Source organism: Poecilia latipinna, unplaced genomic scaffold (genome assembly GCF_001443285.1).
Source record: "Poecilia latipinna isolate Pla-1442-1.1 unplaced genomic scaffold, P_latipinna-1.0 Scaffold230, whole genome shotgun sequence".
In the NCBI taxonomy this organism is placed as follows: domain Eukaryota; kingdom Metazoa; phylum Chordata; class Actinopteri; order Cyprinodontiformes; family Poeciliidae; genus Poecilia; species Poecilia latipinna.
In genome coordinates this window covers 428,503-447,921 of record NW_015112846.1, presented here as the reverse complement: position 1 = coordinate 447,921, position 19,419 = coordinate 428,503, and the positions used below count along the sequence as shown (strand labels likewise).

Below are 19,419 nucleotides of genomic sequence, written 5' to 3'. Positions count from 1 at the left end.
GAGAAACTAAGTCAAGATCTCGAGATCCCGACTTATTATCTCGAGATCCCGAGAAACTAAGTCAAGATCTCGAGATCCCGACTTATTATCTCGAGATCCCGACTTATTATCTCGAGATCTCGAGATCCCGACTTATTTTCTCGGGATCTCGAGATCCCGACTTATTTTCTCGGGATCTCGCGATAATAAGTCGGGATCTCGAGATAATAAGTCGGGATCTCGCGATAATAAGTCGGGATCTCGCGATAATAAGTCGGGATCTCGAGATCTCGACTTAGTTTCTCGGGATCTCGCGATAGTAAGTCGGGATTTCTTTCCTTTTTTTTTTTTCTCCATGTCCCCTTAGGGGCTCCGTATCAATTCACTGTTGACAGGCAGTGATTAGATTAAACAGTCTAACCTTGACCTAACATTTCAGTAGATTACTTAGGCCTGGGATAGCCGCCCACCACTCTATGAAATATTCATTGATGCATAAAATTGTTGCATCCCACATCATCTGCAAACTTCAAGTGCCACATGCTGTGATCTAAGAGAAAATCAGTTTCTCTTAATTCTTCATACTATTTTGCCCTAACATGCCTCTAGACCTTGATAATTTATTCAATCTTCTTGACTAAGAACCATTTTTCATTTTTATATGTTGATGCAGAGCAAGATCATTTTTGAAGTCAGCCTTCCTCATTTCTCAGTATGTTCACAGATTTTTTTTTTACTTCAGGTGGAGTGATGCTCTTCAATTAGTGTGCAGTATCTCTTTGTTCAAGTTTCTAAAATACTTTGAGGGATTTTATTGAAGTAAGGTTCTAAAGGTTCTTCTCAATTTGGAAAATAGAAGAAAAAAAAAACAGATCTGAGCAGAAAGTCAAGTCAGCTTTCAAAGATGATTTTTGCCATCTAAAAGTTTCAGTATGTAACTTTTATAAACAATGTTTATTTTTTTTATGTATTTCTTAAAGCTATTGCTATATTCTGACAGCATATCATGAGACAGATAATCTGAAGGAAGTCAGATTATGTGATTAATCCTCCTCCCTGTGGTCCAAGTGCCAACTGCAGAAATGCACCGCTTCCAGTCAGAAACGACCAATCAGAGCCAGGAGAAATGTCTTAGTGGTGCAAATCAGACTCATGTATGCGCTGCTCAATGTGCTAAAGAAACAACTTACCATTACAGGAAAACTGTTTAACCGCCATCATCAGTGGTCATACTTATTGTTTAGAGACAATAATCATCCTGTATGTAAACTTCTGAATTTTATGAATGTTACAAAAAAATCTCTTGAAAATGTTCTTGGTATGTTTTCTCGCATTTATAAAATATAAATAATGTTGGTGGTTCTAAATAAAGTAAAGCAAGAGAAGTTTGGTTTGAGTTAATGACAGACAGTGGAAAAAAAAATGTTTCTATATACGTTTCTTTTAATGCAGTGTATGTAAACTTCTGGTTTCAACTGTACTCTAATGTTGGTTACTGCAGCACCTAGAACAGAAATGATTTTGAAGTGAGATTTGCAATAATGCAAAGATGAAAATGCACATTTTCACAGTAAGCTAATAACAAAAACGTACAACAGTATACCAGTTGTATACTTCTTGAATCATTTGTATCAAAACTCTTCGATTTTACACTTTAAAGTCTGTTTTGACGTCTCTGAGGGTTAGGTCTTTCTCAATGAAAAATGGAGCCAAAGTCTTTTGTGGCTCCATAAGGATCCTTGAAAAATATGATAAATTGTTTTGTGTGATGTCGACTTGAGTTAACGTCAGTAGGTTTTGATTACTATCAGTTCTGCTTGAATCAAGAAATGAGGATTGTATAAAATCCTATGGAAACTGACAAGCCCTGAACACATGGTTTTGACAAGCACACAGAATGCATATAATTAAAACGCAGCATCACTTCTTCTGCTGCATCAATTTTAATCATGCACTGTTCTCTCAAGGGAATGAGAAGGATTTGCCATCCAAGAAAAAAAAAGTGAATTATCCATCAAAATAAAAACACAAGCACCAATAAAATCACAATTATGATGACGACCAATCAGGGGACATCAAAAGAATTCACCTCTGCTCTAATTTTTCAAACACATGTAGCAACTCCTCTACTGTGATCAATTCAAATAATATTTTCCTTTAGCATTAATTCATGGCAGGACCCCAGAACCCTTTACACAGAAAGTAAATAAGTTCAATTCAGCTCTAATTGCATAGTAGCCAACTCAATCAATTCCAGTCCAAACCACTCTGGTCCAGTCCAGTCCAATCTAATCCTGCCCAATCCAATCAATCAGTCGATTTCACCAAAGTCATTCCAGAAGTATCTATTTAACAACTTGTAAAAAAAATAAATAAAAAAAAAGTTACTTAATTCAAGAACAGGGAATTTAATACCAATAATACTTGAGGCACAGTTGACCGTATTGTGAAATAATCTACACAAATCAATAGTTGCACATATCCAAATCAAGAGAAAATTAAAAAAATAAAAAGGAATAAAGTATCCATAGAATGAACCTTTACAATGTGGTAAGTAATATCTAGAGGTTCCCCTTATGAAATGTTTGGTTAGATGCACTTGGTTCCCACATTACACTTCTATATGTTGTGCTATAATAGGGCCACGACTAATGAATTTATCTATTTATTTATGCAAGTTTATACTGCAACTATTATGTTTGTTTTTTTGTTTTTTTTTTAACAGAACATAAATCCACATCAACAAAAGGTGCCTGGATGATTGTTCAGTCTAAAGGTTCAGCCAAACACATGAAACTCCTAACAATACACCGATCAATTGTCAGTACCCATTTGTTCCTCTGGGATCACAGAAGGTGCTAGGCCCCATCACCAGCAGTCACTTGGTGAGACCTAACAGAAAAAATTACCGGAAATTTCTCACCAAAGAGTTTACCAAAAAAATTAATTGAATCTAAAAAAAAAAATAAAAATATTTGCTCACTGAGGTCAAAGATTTTAAATCATTATCTACAGAATGCTGAACTGTGTTGACATGAAGAAAAGCTGAAAGCATGTGTTAAGGAGTGAGGGCCAAACAGTCAAGCACAGTCAACTCAAGGTAATAAGCAAAGGTCTGAAAAACATAATAAAGTAAACACATGCACCAGCAGTTATGAAATGCTGTTGATTGCCAGCGAAGAAATGAGCACAGAATAATTACTTGCTACTTCAGTGTCTGTTATGAGCTTTGCAGATGCCAGAAACCTCAGGGTGTCTGCTGCATCAGAGATGATAGCTCATCAATGTGACTGACAAGTGGCGAAGTAGAAACTTGATCAAGTGAGGTGGAGGCGTTTAGGACTAACACTTCCTGCCGGAAGGCAAATTCAGTGCCCTCCAGAAGTGTTTGTCTCCTCAGAGAGCATGAGGGAAACAGGCTGTGTGATATCTGGGTGTGCTTTTACCCTCAATATCTACAACATGTATGTTACATTGTATGTTAACATGACAATATAATGTAACTTATGGTCAAATTCAATTAATTCTAATATTTAAATGTTTCCTTTTTTATTAACTCAATTCACTAAGGAAAACACAGATTTTAGATTAAGGAAACTCACTTAGATTTTAAGCCTGTGCAACTTAATTATTTTGATTAGTAAAACACAACACTTAAGATAAGGATATTATGTCAGAACAATAAGTTATACTTGTTTGAAGGTTGTCATTTTGGAAAGGTACTTGACGTTTGACAATAAAAAAGAAGCATCAGTGAAACAGTTATTCAAAACAAAGTTAATTAAGCAAAAAATGTACTTCCTTTAACAATTGTTTGAATATTTTAAAGACTGAAAACAGTAATATGTCAGGATTAGAGGTGGCAACATAGCATAAAATCTTTAAAGTCTATATTATGTAGACTTCTAGCCCCACTGTTAGCGATATTCAACGCAACACGATCTGAAAGTGCCTGAGGGAAATGTGACTTAGCAGGCAAAAGCATGGACAAAGACACTGAGATGGTACACTTTGATGAGGTATGATGCAACTTATAGTAATATTTTACTAGGGTAACACTATTGTTTTGACACATCTGTCAATATTGTTGCTCCTGTCTATTGCAAGTTTCAGTAAAAGGCAAGAAGGCAAATGAAGAAAGAGAATTGGTATTTGACTTGTTTCCTATCATCATTTCCCAAATGTTCTGGAAGTGGTAGACTGATGCAAACTAAAATTTCATATAATTCCCTTTCCATCTTACCCTACCTGTATCTGCACAGTACATCTAGATTCAGTGCTAGATAAGGAGCTACACATTGATGATCCCAAAAGCATCTCCCAAACCATCTAAGAGTAATTAAATACTGTGGTAACAATGAACTTTAACCTAAAAGCATATATCTGAAAATCTGATATAATGCCTAAAGATACAATTTATTTAATGAATGGGCAGGGGAAATTATTTGCAGTGTGCAGGTTGGTTTTACTCATCGAGAATGTTTCATAAGGATGGACAGTCCTGTCCACAGGCAAATAATAGTATTTAGCTGTGAATTAGTGTCCTGTATATTTTATCTGGCAAGTTTACCAGCCCAGACATGACAGCTAAGGGAGTCGCATCCATAAATATGGATCTTAGAAAGCAGAATTTGTTTACAATAATGTCTGTAATAATTAGGTTTTTTCCAGATACCTAGTGTGGTGGTGTCCTATCCTGTTATTTGTTTCATGTGAAAGCTTAATCCTTGTTGAATGGAAGCTCAAACTAAAAGAGCACAAGCATATTTACAAGCTAAATCTGGGGACTGTATCCATCTTTTTATTACAGACAGTGAATGTGAAGCCTGTGATGAGGTTCTTCATAAATGAAAGTGTTGAAAACAAATTTACTAATTTCTATTTGTTGCTTTCTTAATGTACCTTGGCATTCCAGGCACTCTCTTTCATTAGGACTGAATGATTAGCAAAGTGATCAGCTTGTGTTGTCTTTCCTAAGTTGTTACACTTAAATTTGCTCGCAACTAAAACATTTTTCATGACATTGAGCTATTACAAATGCATCACAGCAGCAATGTCATTATAAACTATTTTTTAATTTTACTTTTATTAGTATTTTCTAAATAACTTGCCTTCTCTTAGACAGTACTTCAATGATCCTGAGTTAGAAAGAAAATTTGTGGCCATGGACAATACGTCTTGAAGATTTTCCTAAAAATGATTTCTGCCGTTTGATTTGATCGAATTACGTCAAACGTTGAGCTCAACGTCAACTCACTCTTTAAAGTCAAAGCATATTTTTCTCTCATATGCCACATACATATGATTTGATTGACACATGCAAACACACTAGGAGTAGCAATCTAGGGTTAATTGTTGATCAGGGGAAATTAGCTTTAGATGCGTATTCCATAATTAACATCATGGTTCAATGATAGCGTTAACGGATATAGCAAATGAGGATTGATGATAATGTTCACCTGTCTGGTGTGGTGTGGGGCAAGTCAGGCGTAGCAGCAACCTACCTCAATTTATATGGTTGCCAATGTGTTTCAGTATGCAGGGGGTGAATAGAGCAAGACTACATTAACCAAGAGGGAGAGTGTTTTGATCTCAGTATGCATCTTCACCAGTTTCCAGTGGTCTCCAATGGAAGCAGAGTCACTTGAAAACATTCAGATTGAATAGAAATAGACTGACCTCCAATGTTCTTAGCATTTTGCAAATTGCTTTCCATCATCTCTAAACATTTGAACGGAACCAGCACAGATGAAAAAGGATATTAGTTGCTGAGACACATCTCCAGCATGTCAGTTCTTCCATCAGCCTGACGCTGCGTAACTTTGCCAGGCCTTGGCTGATTTCTGTTGACGTGCGTTTCTTGCCCTGTATTTATCTAAATCTATTCTAGCCATGGGGCTACTTTCACACTTCCTAAAAAGAATGACAGAAGTGATTAAATTTAGAATAAAAAATGTGAAAGACCCATTTTACTAGGACGTCACAGTGAGCTGCAAAAATTTGCTCTTCCAGTTATTCTTCACAATCACCCAGAAAAAGAAACAAACAAAAAAAAAACAGGAAATTGAGAATATATATAACTTGGTACAATACAGATGCAAAATGTTAGTTCTTATTAAAACAGTGTAAACACACTCAACATATATATGGTCTGGGCTAATATATAAAACAAAAGAATGGAAGCAAGAAGAGTGATTTTGCTTAATGTCATTCAAAACATGTACAAGAAAGCTTTACAAAGTAAAGACAAAGCCTTTTTATTTAAATTCAAGATGTAACTCGGGTAGTCTATTGAATATTTTTTTTTGTTCTTTAAAGAAAGCACTGCTGTAAATGACATATTGCAACTGTCATTACTGTGACAAGTGTGGCTTTTCTAACCTTTTTTTTTCTTTTATTCCTTCAATCACACCTCATATCCATGTTCTTCAGCCTTTAAGGCACTGTCATCTTATTATTCAGTCCTCTGCTCTCAGAAAAAATAACTTGCATCCTTATGAGAATTGTCATCTTGACAAGTTTTATTCTGTCTTTTATAGCTCTCCTGCTTGTTAGACGCACTGTTCTTTAGAACAAATACCCTTTTAACTTTCAGTTAACGTTGTCTTGGCCTTTTTGTTAAAAGTTCAACATGTGCATTTGGAGCATGCATAAGTCAAAATCATTATTTTCAAGATTTATTGTGGTACAAGTGATCTTAATTTGACAGACCATAAATTTAGAACAGAGGAGGAAATGACAGGCAGCAAAGAAAGAAAAGGTAATTTCACCTACATTAAGGCAAATTGCTTATAAAGAAAGTTATTTCATTTGACCTGAAATGAAGCCAATTACACTAACTTGAACATTTTAATAATCTGTATCTTATATCAAACCACACTGATATCAAAATCAAGCTTTTCTGTACAAGTGAAGATTTTATTAAGTGTAAATAAATATAAATTCAGAACTCATTTGAGTGTTTTATTGTATTATAGACGCGCTTTTTTCTGTGGCCTAAGCAGTATCCACTGATCTTACTTGTTTTAATCAACCTTGTGATGATTGAGTGACAAACCTGGAATGTGAACCATCTCAAAATTGTCATAGCAACTGGTGGCCAAATTCACGTTACAATGCAAAAACAAGCAAAAGACTGTTTTAATCTGATCTTAATTGGTTTAAAGCGTGAATGTTATAATAGATCCATTAGAAGCTAAATGGCCAGATCATACATTTTATGAAAAAGAACAAAATAGTATCATATAAAATATCAACAAACCACCACAGACATCAGTCAAACAACATATTTTTCATCATTCAGATAAATACCAACAGGGGATCTGGTTTCAGTCGTCGGCCAACTTCAACCAGCTTTATTTGGTCTCACCTGAATACATTTGTTCGTGTATCTCCTTTTCCAATGACAAGGTTGGCCTTTCCTCCTCTGTGAAGCCTAGAATAATAAGAGAGAGAGAAAAAAGAGCCATGCATCAGAACGTCTCATAGATGCTAGATATTCCTCTGACCTTTACAGATGCAACAGGGGAGGCAAGAACCCTGCCTGGAACTTCAAATGCATCATTTTAAGCTTTTGGGAAGTTAAAGATTGCTTATTCACAGATATGAATTGTTGTTGGGTTTTCTTGCTGCTGCTGTTGTTTTTTTTTTGTTGTTGTTTTTTTTAACATGCAGCAACAAAATACGGATGCTTCGTATTGTAAAAGTGGCTGAATAAAAAGCATCAGAATGCCATTTTGAAAGGCTGCTGAACATTTCCAGAAGCCTTAGTTTATAAATATAATTTCAGGGACACCCTTACTCAAAAAATTAAGAACCTATACACAAACATGTAGCAGAAAGAAATGTACAAATTTAACAGTGAAATGGAAACTTTCTTTTTGAAGAAACCATCCAGAAGCAGCTGTAGGCAGATTACACCATGCAGTTGCTCTGAATGTGAATACTTCAATTTTCACAGTATGGCGGCTTTTACATAACTCGGCCTCTTTTGTTTATTCATTGGGTGTGATTGCCTACTTGTTTTGTAACTGCAAAAAGTATCACAAATAATATACACACATTTATATATAGCAAATGTAATGCGTTCAAGGCATTATTCTCAAAGTTGTATTATTATGGATCAGCTGTGCTGTTAAACTTTCAGGGGATCTGCATTAGAGCAATTTCTCCCCAGAGAGTTAAGCTTTCGGCGATTATGCCATTAAAGCTGCTGTGAGCAATTAAAATGACCCAAGTACAACAGAAAGGAGCTTTCAGGGTTGGCAAAAGAAATCCAAAGAGCTATTATTTGTAGTATAAATTTCAACAAGACTTGCACTGCATTAAAGATTTACAACGCATTATCCATATTTCTGTTTTACTTCTACATGCTAAACATTATGGCAAATGCCCTTGAATTATATCACCATATGTATAATATCCTCAGCAGAAATTGCAAATGTGATGGAGGACCAAACAAGGAAAAAGTAAATAAAAATGTCCTCACCAAGAAAACAGTCTCCTTCACTAACATAAACACTGCAAAGTTATTATTCCTTTCCAAAACAACTAATAGAACAAGAGAAAACAAAGCTTACTGGAAAATAACATCCCACGTGTATTTGCATTACACCAAATTGCGTTACTGTGCTGTAACAAAGGGCACCAGACACATGAATTGACAGATACATCAACGGGAAGCACCGTTCATGAGAAAAGCTAATGCAGTTCTCTGGTGCTTAATGTGCCGGATGTCATCACAGTTACCAACTCTAATTTGAGTTTAGCAACACATACAGTAAACACTGCTGCAGACGGAAAAGTTGTTCAGAATGCTTTTGAAGTTCAGGGTTGCACAAAAGCACTTTGCCGGCACCACTTACACCAAGATTGCAAACGATAGAAGCATTATATTTCGCAAAGGATCATTGCTTAGACACCATAAATACATTTGGAGATCATTCATGAACACACTTAAGTAATGGATTTGAAACAATTTGAAATCTTGAAACAACTCGTCCGAGAGAGTTCTTCAAAAATTAAAGAATCATCTTTGGCAGCTTGTTTGATACTGCACAGTATAGTTGCAGAAAGGGAAAAGGCTCTCAGGCAATCTATGCTGACTAAAGACCCTTACAAGCAAGGGTAATTTGTGTATATGTGCGTGTGTGTGTGTGTGTGTGTGTGTGTGTGTGTGTGTGTGTGTGTGTGTGTGCATATGAGGGAGGGAAATAACATAATAAACATGCCTCACTTCTCATTTTAGGTATTAGTAGAGGACCCTTCCCAAAACACCTGAGGAGTCTAAAAGACCTGGGGTACCAAATCAAATCTGATAAAAATGATTAGGACAAACGTTTTAAAATCATAGCTTTAATATAAACCTAAGGGTAGCAAAGACACTTTGTGCAGTTGATATGAAGTCTGAGGTCCATCTCATGAGCAGCTGAATCTTACAGTTAGATGGTATAAATGCAACATGTTTGACTGTATGAAGGTTTTTTCCCCATTCATTAAACCAAAGGTTAATGCATCAAGCTGAGTCCAGAACGGTAAACGTGTGCTGTGATTACAAATAGGCACAGTTTATTAGTAAGGCAGTAACTTTTTCGGGCATGAGGTACAAAATATTCATACACAGCCTGACATATGTGATTAAAACATAATTCAGAGTTGCTTGTTTGTGCCCTTTACAAACCATTAAGTAATTGCTCACCTGCTTTTTGCAAAATGCATCAAATACAATTTAGTACACTTAATATGGACTCTATTAAGATCAGACCATTGGGCTTTAACATCAATTTCTCTGTGGTTTCTTGCAAATAACTTACATGCAAGTACGTATGTTTCGTTGAAAATCTTTTTGCCCCATCTTCTTTACCATAATATTGGCTCATAAGGCAAAAATGTCTCACCAAATGTTTCAGGTAACACCATGAGCTTCACTAGCTGCACCTTTTCTCAGTATGTCAGAGGTTTCTTCATCCTGAGTTACACTCCCATGTGGACAGAGTGATCTTGCCTTATCATAACACTTTCTACGAACTAATTTAGGATTAAACTCATTGAACTTTTTTAAAAACAATGCAATGAATTTATGAGTTTAGAAAAAAATTGAATTAGCAATGTTAAAAATGGCAATAATAATGCACATCGCTGATTTTAACACACAACTCTTATTGCTCGTAGTTTTTATTACGTTAAAAACTACCAAGGTTTTTAATGTAATAATAGCAATAATAATAGTAGACAATCAAGGTATTACAGTGTATTAAAACATACCAAAAACATACCAAAAAAAACTATTGGAAAAAAAGAACAAAAATTCTAATTAAATAGTAACCAACATGGTTTTCTGACCATAATCCTTAGAAAAGCTGTTTTCTTATTTTAACTGCAAATGTTGTTTCCCCATTTCTATTTTGATTTGTGTAGAGCTCCTTAAATGTGTCCAAAATATGGTTCCCAGCAAGTGCCTGAGCTGTAGACAGCTCAATGGAAAAATATATGTACCTTGATGTATTGGTTGTTTGGTTTAAAAGCAATGTGTTATTTTATGAGAGACAACTTATTATTCATGGACGATTTTTCCTTCACTCCTCCTACACTCAAGATAAGGTGGCACTGCTGATACTTTTCCCAGGGACATGTATCAGCAGTGATACATGTCCCTATATATATATATATTTTTTTTTTTTACCAGAATTGCATACAAATAATTTCACAATAAAAGTAACACGCACAAATGAACACATAATACACATCTAAAAGTAACATACTTATTACATTTTTATGCGTTTTTATTTTTATATTTCAACATATTAAGTTTCCGAGTATAGTGTATATAGTTATATATAGTCATGTTAGAGTTATTTGTGGTCCTACTACACATATGGCAGTTTTAACCGTGAGACATTTCCCATCTCAGTTGGCCTAAAATTGGGAAGTAAAGCTTATCTTCAAATATTTATTGATACAAAGAATTATGACCTTATTGTGAAAACAGAAAACAATCAAAAAACGTTGGTCTTTGAGCTCTTGCTTGTCACGAGTGGCTCACATTCATATTAGCATAGTTTATTAGGCATGTCAAAGTATCCCTTTCTGTATGCATTTATAGTCACAAGTAACTGTACAACCAACTAAGTCCAGAGGGTATAATATTAATATGCTGTTAAAATTGTTTTTCAAGGTTGTAAATTCTGTTTAAAATGTTCTGCTAACACCCTATTCATATATTAGACAAACAGAAATATAGATTAGAAAGTGTAAATAATGGAGGGGAGGCTGTTCTCCACTTGATGTTGAGCGAGCGATTCCTGCAACTGTCATAAATAATCCTCAGCTGTCCTGGATGCTATCCAAGTTGACTTCATACCCACAGCACTTCCTGAAACCTTCTCCTTTGGCAAACAGCTGGGATAAATCCATCATTTTCTATAGTTTTGTTTTCCAACCCTGCTGCTTTTCTAGTTTCCCCCATTAGCCTCTGTTGCACCAAGCATTTAATTTAAGGACTATTTATCAAAGATCTAGGAGAAATATATGCTTGAAAAAAATAACACCATTTTCCAACTAAGCTGGAGCTGCAACATTTTCTTGTAGTGCAAACATTTTGGTGTCATGACACTTCCTTCATTTTTAATTAAATAATTTCTGATAGCAGTGAATTGTGTGTTGTTTTAGCATAAGCTAAAGTAAAACCACATGAGTATAACGCAGGTTAAAGTGATGACAATGATCCTGTGATGTAACCTCAATTGAGGAAAATAGCAGATGTTAGTAAAATTATCTGGGCACTGAAAGTATGGTTGTCAAGTTCTAGTGTACGTTATATAGAGTATTTATAAAACTTTAGATTAACCCTGTGTAACAAACTTGCTCCTCATATGTACAAGTCTGTGGTAGTTTTTTTGGCAGACAACCAGTCAGTCCAGATTTTTTGTCAACTTTCAGTTTATATTGAAACAACATATGCACACCAATATAATTTTTACCCTAGCTTCATGTTTATCCATAAGCACACAAGGCATAAAGCAAAAATATAGTTTTAGAAGGAATATGTGAGAAGATTGTCACTCTCTACATTAGGATGAATTATATATATCCTATGAACTACAATGACTCAAAAATCACATTGAAATTAAGTCTTTCCATTTTATTTTATTTTAAACACATTTTTGAAAAAGCAGCACACATTAAGCTGGATGTAACAGCTGCTGGACTGAAAAAGTGAAGCTCGTTATTTAGATTCATTAACGTAGTGCATTTAGACTCTTATAAATAATGTGAGAAACTTCTGAAACACAGCGAGACAGCTAAACAAAACAATAAATGTAATGACAATGTCCTAATAACTTTCACATTGGGATATTGCAAAATATTTTCAGCCTTTAGGACGAATTGCATGAATATATAGGAGGGTGAAACTTGTATTGTAGAAATTAACAGAACAGTAGCACAGTTTGGGCAGTTCCTTACCACAGGAAGCTCTCCGACAACATTGAAGAACTTTGAAACGTGAATAAAGATGTTGAGCACATTAAAGGTCGACAGATTTACGTGGCCACAAAAGCAACCTGATGCAATTTAATGGGTTAATGTTCTTTCAAGAAAACTAATGCATGCCAAATCTTAAGAAGCAACCATTTTTCTATGGCTTATGGGAAGTAATTAGAGTCTTAAATTACCCTTTAAAGTGTAATTACAGGAACTGCTTCTTTTCACACAAACTTTCTGAAAACCTGTTTTTCACAAAAAAAAAACAAGCAATTCCAATCAAAACTCTCAAAGTGACTTCCTTTAACTATACAAGTGAAAAATGCCATCAGTAAGTGTGAGCTTAAATAATCTTTTTTTTCCCTGCATATAAGCTGTTGACAGAAAAACAAGGATAATAAAGCTCTTCTTTGAGGACAAACCTTTCTGAGGTTTATCCAACGCTCTCGTTTCTTGCCAGAGTTTCAGCAGGCTTTCTGCTCATTGACAGTTTTCCTCCAGAGAGCAGGCCAGTATGTATGAGCCACTGCTGAGGGATCAGAGTGTGGCCTGAAATTAACTGGATATTGATTTAGTGCAGAGCAGTCTCCATGACAGCTATTTGAAGGTAGAACGCAGAGATAGTTCAGGAGCATATTGCTCTGAATTCAGACCAGAGACTTGGAGTGTGTTCATTTGGCCATATTGAGACAGGGAATTTTGGCTAGATAGAAAGCTTCCTAAGGACTTCAAACACAAAAACGACCGATATCACATTATGTGGTGCTCTCTAACCTATTCCATATTTACACATCACAAAATGCTTTCATGCAAAATTAGTAAGCGCACCAAATAATACATCTTAAAATGTTGTCCAACACACTTAAATATGTTACATTTTATAAGGACAAAGAATTTATGAAAGGTTAGGCTCAAGAGTAAGTTGGTTTAGAGAATTGTCATGTGCTTATAAGATTTATGGGTTACATATTTTAACAAACTTTACAAACTAAGTGAATCACTAATATCTAATGACAACAACTGAACTTTTGGCATTTTGGCTTTCAATCAAATTGTTATCGTAAGCCTTCCAGACCGAATGGATCAGCAATTATCCAGACAAATTTGCAGTACCGTACTTCCACTACACTTTCCACTATCTGAAAAATTCCAACGGTTTCTGAAGGGGGACGTTGCGCTTTCTAGCCAATATTGGGGTTATTACGGTAATGTCACGCCCACTGTTGCAGGGAGTAAAATTAATCTAAAGGGAACTCTTTTAATAGATAGTAAATTGTGAAAATAACTTGGTGTATATATATATATATATATATATATATATATATATATATATATATATATATATATATAAATGGGCAAATATATTTATTCACAGGACATTTAAAGAACCGCGTAAAATTAAAATAAGCAAAAAATATCCAGGAGATTTGAAACTGAGGTATAAACGGGTTAAACAATGTGATGTCCTATATGCCTTATGTATTTTACTTTTAAAATTTTATGGTCACTAATTAAAATAGCATTAATTCTTATTATGTCTCTGAAGTTGAAACCTGCTTCAAGAATATTGAAACATTAAAGAAAGTAAGAGGACAGCCAAGTACCAACTCAAAAGTTGTTAAAGAGAGTATTGATTTCTGGAAGGGAATCGCAAACTCAGGGATCAATGCACAACAATGAAGGGAAGAAATTAATGTTAGCTCATCCTACATGGTTTTATACAGAAATGTGTCCAGTGAGAAGGAGGAAGTAATAAAGAATATTGTCTCAGAAACAGTCACTTTGACTTTGAAGACACTGACATCTTACCCTTGAATTTAAAAGAGAAAACAGAAAATTTAAGCTCATCTGTTACAAGTTCAGGGTTAATTTGTACGTTTTCTATCACATAAAATGAAACATTGACAAAAAAGTTGTTTCAACCTGCTTCTCTCAAAGATCTGCTTTAAATAGACACAACATGCAAGAACACCAGCCATTTCGTAAGTGAACTGCATACAGTGTGTCGAGCAGTGACAGTTAAATGAAGCAGAGGAAAGTCTTGCTTTTCTACACGTCTTCAAGCTGTATTTTGTGACTAATGTGTTGTAAGCTGTCAAAATGTAATTTCAATAACAGCGTCTGCAGAAACATTAAAACTTAAGAGATTATTGTTGGCTCCCTCACAACAGAATGGCAACGCTACTGTGATAGATGGGCAAAGATCAAAATACCGAAATACAATCAGAAAGTATTTGCATTGAATTGCTGTATTGCTATTTGGCTCGGACACTGAGAAAAAAAACATTCTTCTTTTGCAACTAATTGTTGTGGTTAAAACAACACAGGAAGACTGACTGAAGAAAGCAGTTTTAAGTTGATTTAGTGTTGTAATCTGCAGCTCTTATAAGTTTTGTTCTGGCAAAGGGCTTATATAAACCAAAAATACCCCCTCAAGAAAATCTTGACTTGTGAAACTTCAAGCTTTCTACAACCATAAACTGTGGTCACTTCAAGGGTCTGGATGTTGCTAATTTTGGAGTCTTATCATGAACTCTGGGGGAGGCTTTATCTAGTCCCTCTGTGATGTGTTTTTTTGCCTTCCTTAAAGCCAAGAGTTGATCAAACTCCTGTGGGAAGAAATGTTTCAAACAGAAACTACCGTTCTGGTGGGATAGGAAAAACATCTAACCTCTTCACTTCACTTTTCCACTTCAGTAGATCTGCATGAGCTCTTGTTCATTCTACCCATTATTATGTTAAAAGCCTTGAGCTACAAATCCATTAAGAAAGTGCACATTAGAACAGTTTTTTTGTTGTTGTTTGTCAACAAAATGTTATTTTAGAACATTTTTACTGACACTGCAAGCATGACTTTCTGCTGCTCCCACATAATTAGTAGAAAGGCCTAATTTTGATTAATTAATACTATCAAGATCTGTTGGTTATTTTGCAACCAAAAATTTAAATTTTTAAAAACAGATGCCACTAGCGATGGACATAATATGCAATAAGATTGCTGTTGCATTAGGATGATTAACAGTTGATTTTGTTTACATATTTCACATGCAAGTGCTAATGAGGATATTGTAATTTCAATAGCCTACAAATGGCCACAGAGATGATTCAAGGAAAATCCACTGATTCAGTTTACTGTGCTGTGATTTGTGAAATAAAAATGTTCACTCAAGCTCACATCCTGCTAAACGTGCTATTTTCATAGTGTAAAATTAGCACAATGTATATCAAAACTGTCTGCAAAATCCTGGTAATTGGGTTGTTGCTGAGTCGGTATCATGGATGAGTTGCGCAGTGACAGCAGCCATTAACTTGTGTACAGAGGGCACCAAGCTGTCTGTGGGCCTCCAGGGAAAAATGTCAGAGCCTTTTAGTGGAAGAAGAGAGCAGTGATGGAGCACCCCACCCTCATGTATCTCCCACTCAATGAGCAGCTAGACCACTTAAAGAATGCCAATGATTGGCAGCCCCAAATCTGCAAATCTACAAACAGCTTATTGCACTCCTGAAATGCTTAAATAATAAATGCCCAGCAAAGGGAATGTTGCAGTGTCTAGCTACTGCGCACGCCATTGACGCTATTAAAAATTCTGTTGTCACTGCTATTATAGCGATTTTTTTTTTTTTATGGATCTGTGGTTTCCTCTTTGTGTTGTTGCCCCCCTTCCGTTCGCGCCTGTTGTAGTGAAGTGGCAAAAAGAACAGCTACGTTTTCACTTATAGTGACAATGCAAAATGCCAAGAATTCAAATGAAAATACATAAATTTCACAACAGTGCGAGGAAGTGAAGGCTTTCAAGCTCCTGCATTTTTAATTGCCGTAAAAGTGAAAGTTACTTGAAACATTCTGTTCCATTTACCCTGTAAAAAGTCCCAGGTGCAAGAGTGTTTCTAGGAATCAGGTATAAGTGTCATGAACGGTGTTACTCACACCACAGATTTGTACAACCTCAGTGCTTTGTAGACAGACTGGTATCATTCACAACTTTGCAGCAGCAACAGTTTCCAGGGAATGCTTTGTGCTTTGACATTTTCCTTTTTTTTTTTTTTTTACATAAATATTAGCCTATTTTCTGACATTAGCCAGAATGTGTTGCTACTTCCTAGCGTACTAATAAGTATGTTAATTTTAAAATGCGTGAAAGAAATTAATTTCCAGCTGGGATTGCTGAAACAAATGAAACTACTTTATATTTTGCAGTAGTCATCTGAACAATAATAAGTTACATTATGCATGAGGTTTTCCTTTTTTATCTGGTTGAGGTTTGTGTTACTGCCTTCATGCAGACTGTCCAAATGCATTGAGCTTGTGTTTGGACAATCTACATCGGATTCCACTCATCGATGAATTTCCCAATGAGCTGGACAATGGAGGACAATAGTTCCCCATATTAGCATGATGAAGGGTGTGTGAGCGCAAAGCAGTTATAAAAATAAAAAAGTATCCAATAACATATTTTTGTTTTCTTTTTTTGTTTTTCTGTGTCATTACAGTCTCGATACAGAACCTTTGATGGCCTGACTGATAATTACAAGACAAATATATTTTGTAGATTGCGGAAATGATTACCCTAAAGGGGATTTACAGCACTTTCTTTAACCAGTTGGTGTCTAAATGTCAGCTTGTTCATATTTTGATAAGCAAAATAAGAATTTCTTATATTGCAACAATTAAAGGAAAAAAAAATTAGAACACAGTATTTTCATTTCAGTTACTGCAAACAGTGTCTTACTTTCTGACTCTGGTGGTGCAATAGTCAATTTGCACAGTAAATCGAATTTCAGATGTGATGCAATATTTATGAATAACAAAAAAAAAACTCAAGGCCAGGGCCAAAATGCATAAAACTCTGTGTAGTTTGACTGAACCTCAGAGCAAAGGCAAAAATCGACAAATGTAGCTTTTACAGTTCTATAAAGCTGCAGGCATTTATTTACTGTCTAATAAAGTTCAACTCTCATGAATTATTTTGCACATTCACAAGCCAGATTTCAACTCCTGTTTGGGTCATAAAGAGATTCGGATGCTCCTCTACTTTGTGATTTAGATGTTTAAAAAAGAAAAAAAAAACTTTGCTCCACAACTAAAGAGGCATACAGCAAACACAAAATGCTGAACACAGTTTCTGCAACTGTATAACTCAGAAGCTCATCAATGGGAATTAAGGACACATTTGCTTTGTGTTGTAGTCTCAGTGTCATAACCGATGTTAGTACTTTCACAAGCAATATTCTCTAAAAGTTTTTAAATATAATAGACCAAAAGGACAGCTTGCGGTGACATCCACAGCTTATCTGTAAGAGATGAACGTTGAACCTGTGTAATGGACGACACAGGCTTGTGTGAAGATGATTACCAATCAGTTCAAAATAAAAGCCTAATGCTGACAATCCAAATGATGCATTGTGCACCGGGAGTCAGAGTTAAAACAAAAACATAAACATGATTTACTTTTCCCAATACCTCCACATTTTAGCTTCAGAAATGCATTTATTACATTTTTTCACCAACTGTATTTTTTTTAATCAATTTTGTAAGTTATATTTTTTCAGAAACATCTGACAGCAAATTATTGCATATTCTCTGTAAGCAGACCCAATTGCTTTCTTTTTCCTTTTACTATACGAGATTCAGATTTGTAAAAATCATACAAAGTGTTAACACTGGAAATTCCTTCTGTATTATGCGCCATATTTTAATGAGGCATTCGCAACAAATAAATAAATGAATAAATAAATTTAAAAAATAAATATATAAATAAATAGCGCTGCCTTGTCATATGTTCTTCCAGACAATCTCTTTGAATGCAAAACAGCTCCACAGCACACAAAGGCGATTAGTATGCTGGCAATAGCCATACTTTTAAGGTCATTAGAACAGATAAACACATGCAGCACATTTGCAGAATGCTTAATGCCAAATTGTCTGCATTGTCTCAGGGCACAGACAGCTGTGAAATGTTCATCAACAGGCCCAAGTAAGTCTCGCATTATTTCCATTTAAATGGCAGCACAAAGAAAACCAAACCACAGTGTTATTCAGAAAAGGGAGCAGGCTTTAGGCTGACAAGATTAGCTTCTTTATCCTCAGCCTCCTACTTTACTCTCTGTGTCATGCTGCCTAAATAAGCCTTTCCTCGAGCTTTTTAGAGAGAAATACTAAACTGTGGATTCTGTTCAGTACACTGGGGCAACTTCAAAGGCAATCTCATACCAACTGCATGACATCAAACAAGTTCAGCCATTTTCATTCATCCCTGTAGAGCGTACATTATCTGAATTTGATCATCTGCTTAACCGGTTGTGACTTAATGAGAGCTCAGGTGATCAGAGGTGGCTGACATCATTTTTATTTATTTATTTTTTTCATTGATGTCATACTGTAGGTGGAATTGGTGCTGTTAATAAAATTACGATGAGTTAATGGTAGTAAGCATGACATGAAGCCAAAATCCCCATGAGAAAAAATGTACAACTTAATGAATCTTCTGTTTTTCACTTCCTTTAAAAACAAAAAAAAGGTAGTACTAAATGATTACTTTAAATCTGAATCCGCAAGGGTCATGTATAATTTGGGCTTTAACTGTATTAAAATAATGTGCTGTTCTAATTGAGAGCCGTCCGTCCATCGATTGTCTACATCTGTCTATTCTTGCAAGGTGACAGGGTGATTGGTGCCTACCTGCAGCAGTGATTGGGTAAAAGGAGGATGGGCTAAAAATCCATGTAGGGCAATATTAGGATGCATAGAACAAAAAAAGAAAACAAAATATTAAAAACCTTCTTGTTGAAAGGCAACAGTGCCACTGTGCAGCCGACTGTGCAGCCCACATCGCCACACAGCAGTGCAATTAAATGTACACATAAATTCAAAGAAAATCATCTTGGTCATCTTTCTACAAACCTTGAAGAAGCCAAAGGAACATCAGCCATTCATAAAACAAAACAAACAAACAAACAAAC

At 35.3% G+C, this 19,419-nt stretch overlaps 1 long non-coding RNA gene across 1 annotated transcript in view; it reads right to left on the bottom strand.

The window, feature by feature from the left end:
- Window positions 1–7,342: 7,342 nt before the first annotated feature.
- Window positions 7,343–19,419, bottom strand: part of LOC106947219 (uncharacterized) — a 31,224-nt gene continuing 19,147 nt past the window's right edge. The window contains exon 3 of the long non-coding RNA XR_001424944.1: window positions 7,343–7,414. This is a non-coding gene — a long non-coding RNA (uncharacterized LOC106947219). The remainder of the gene's footprint in view (window positions 7,415–19,419) is intronic.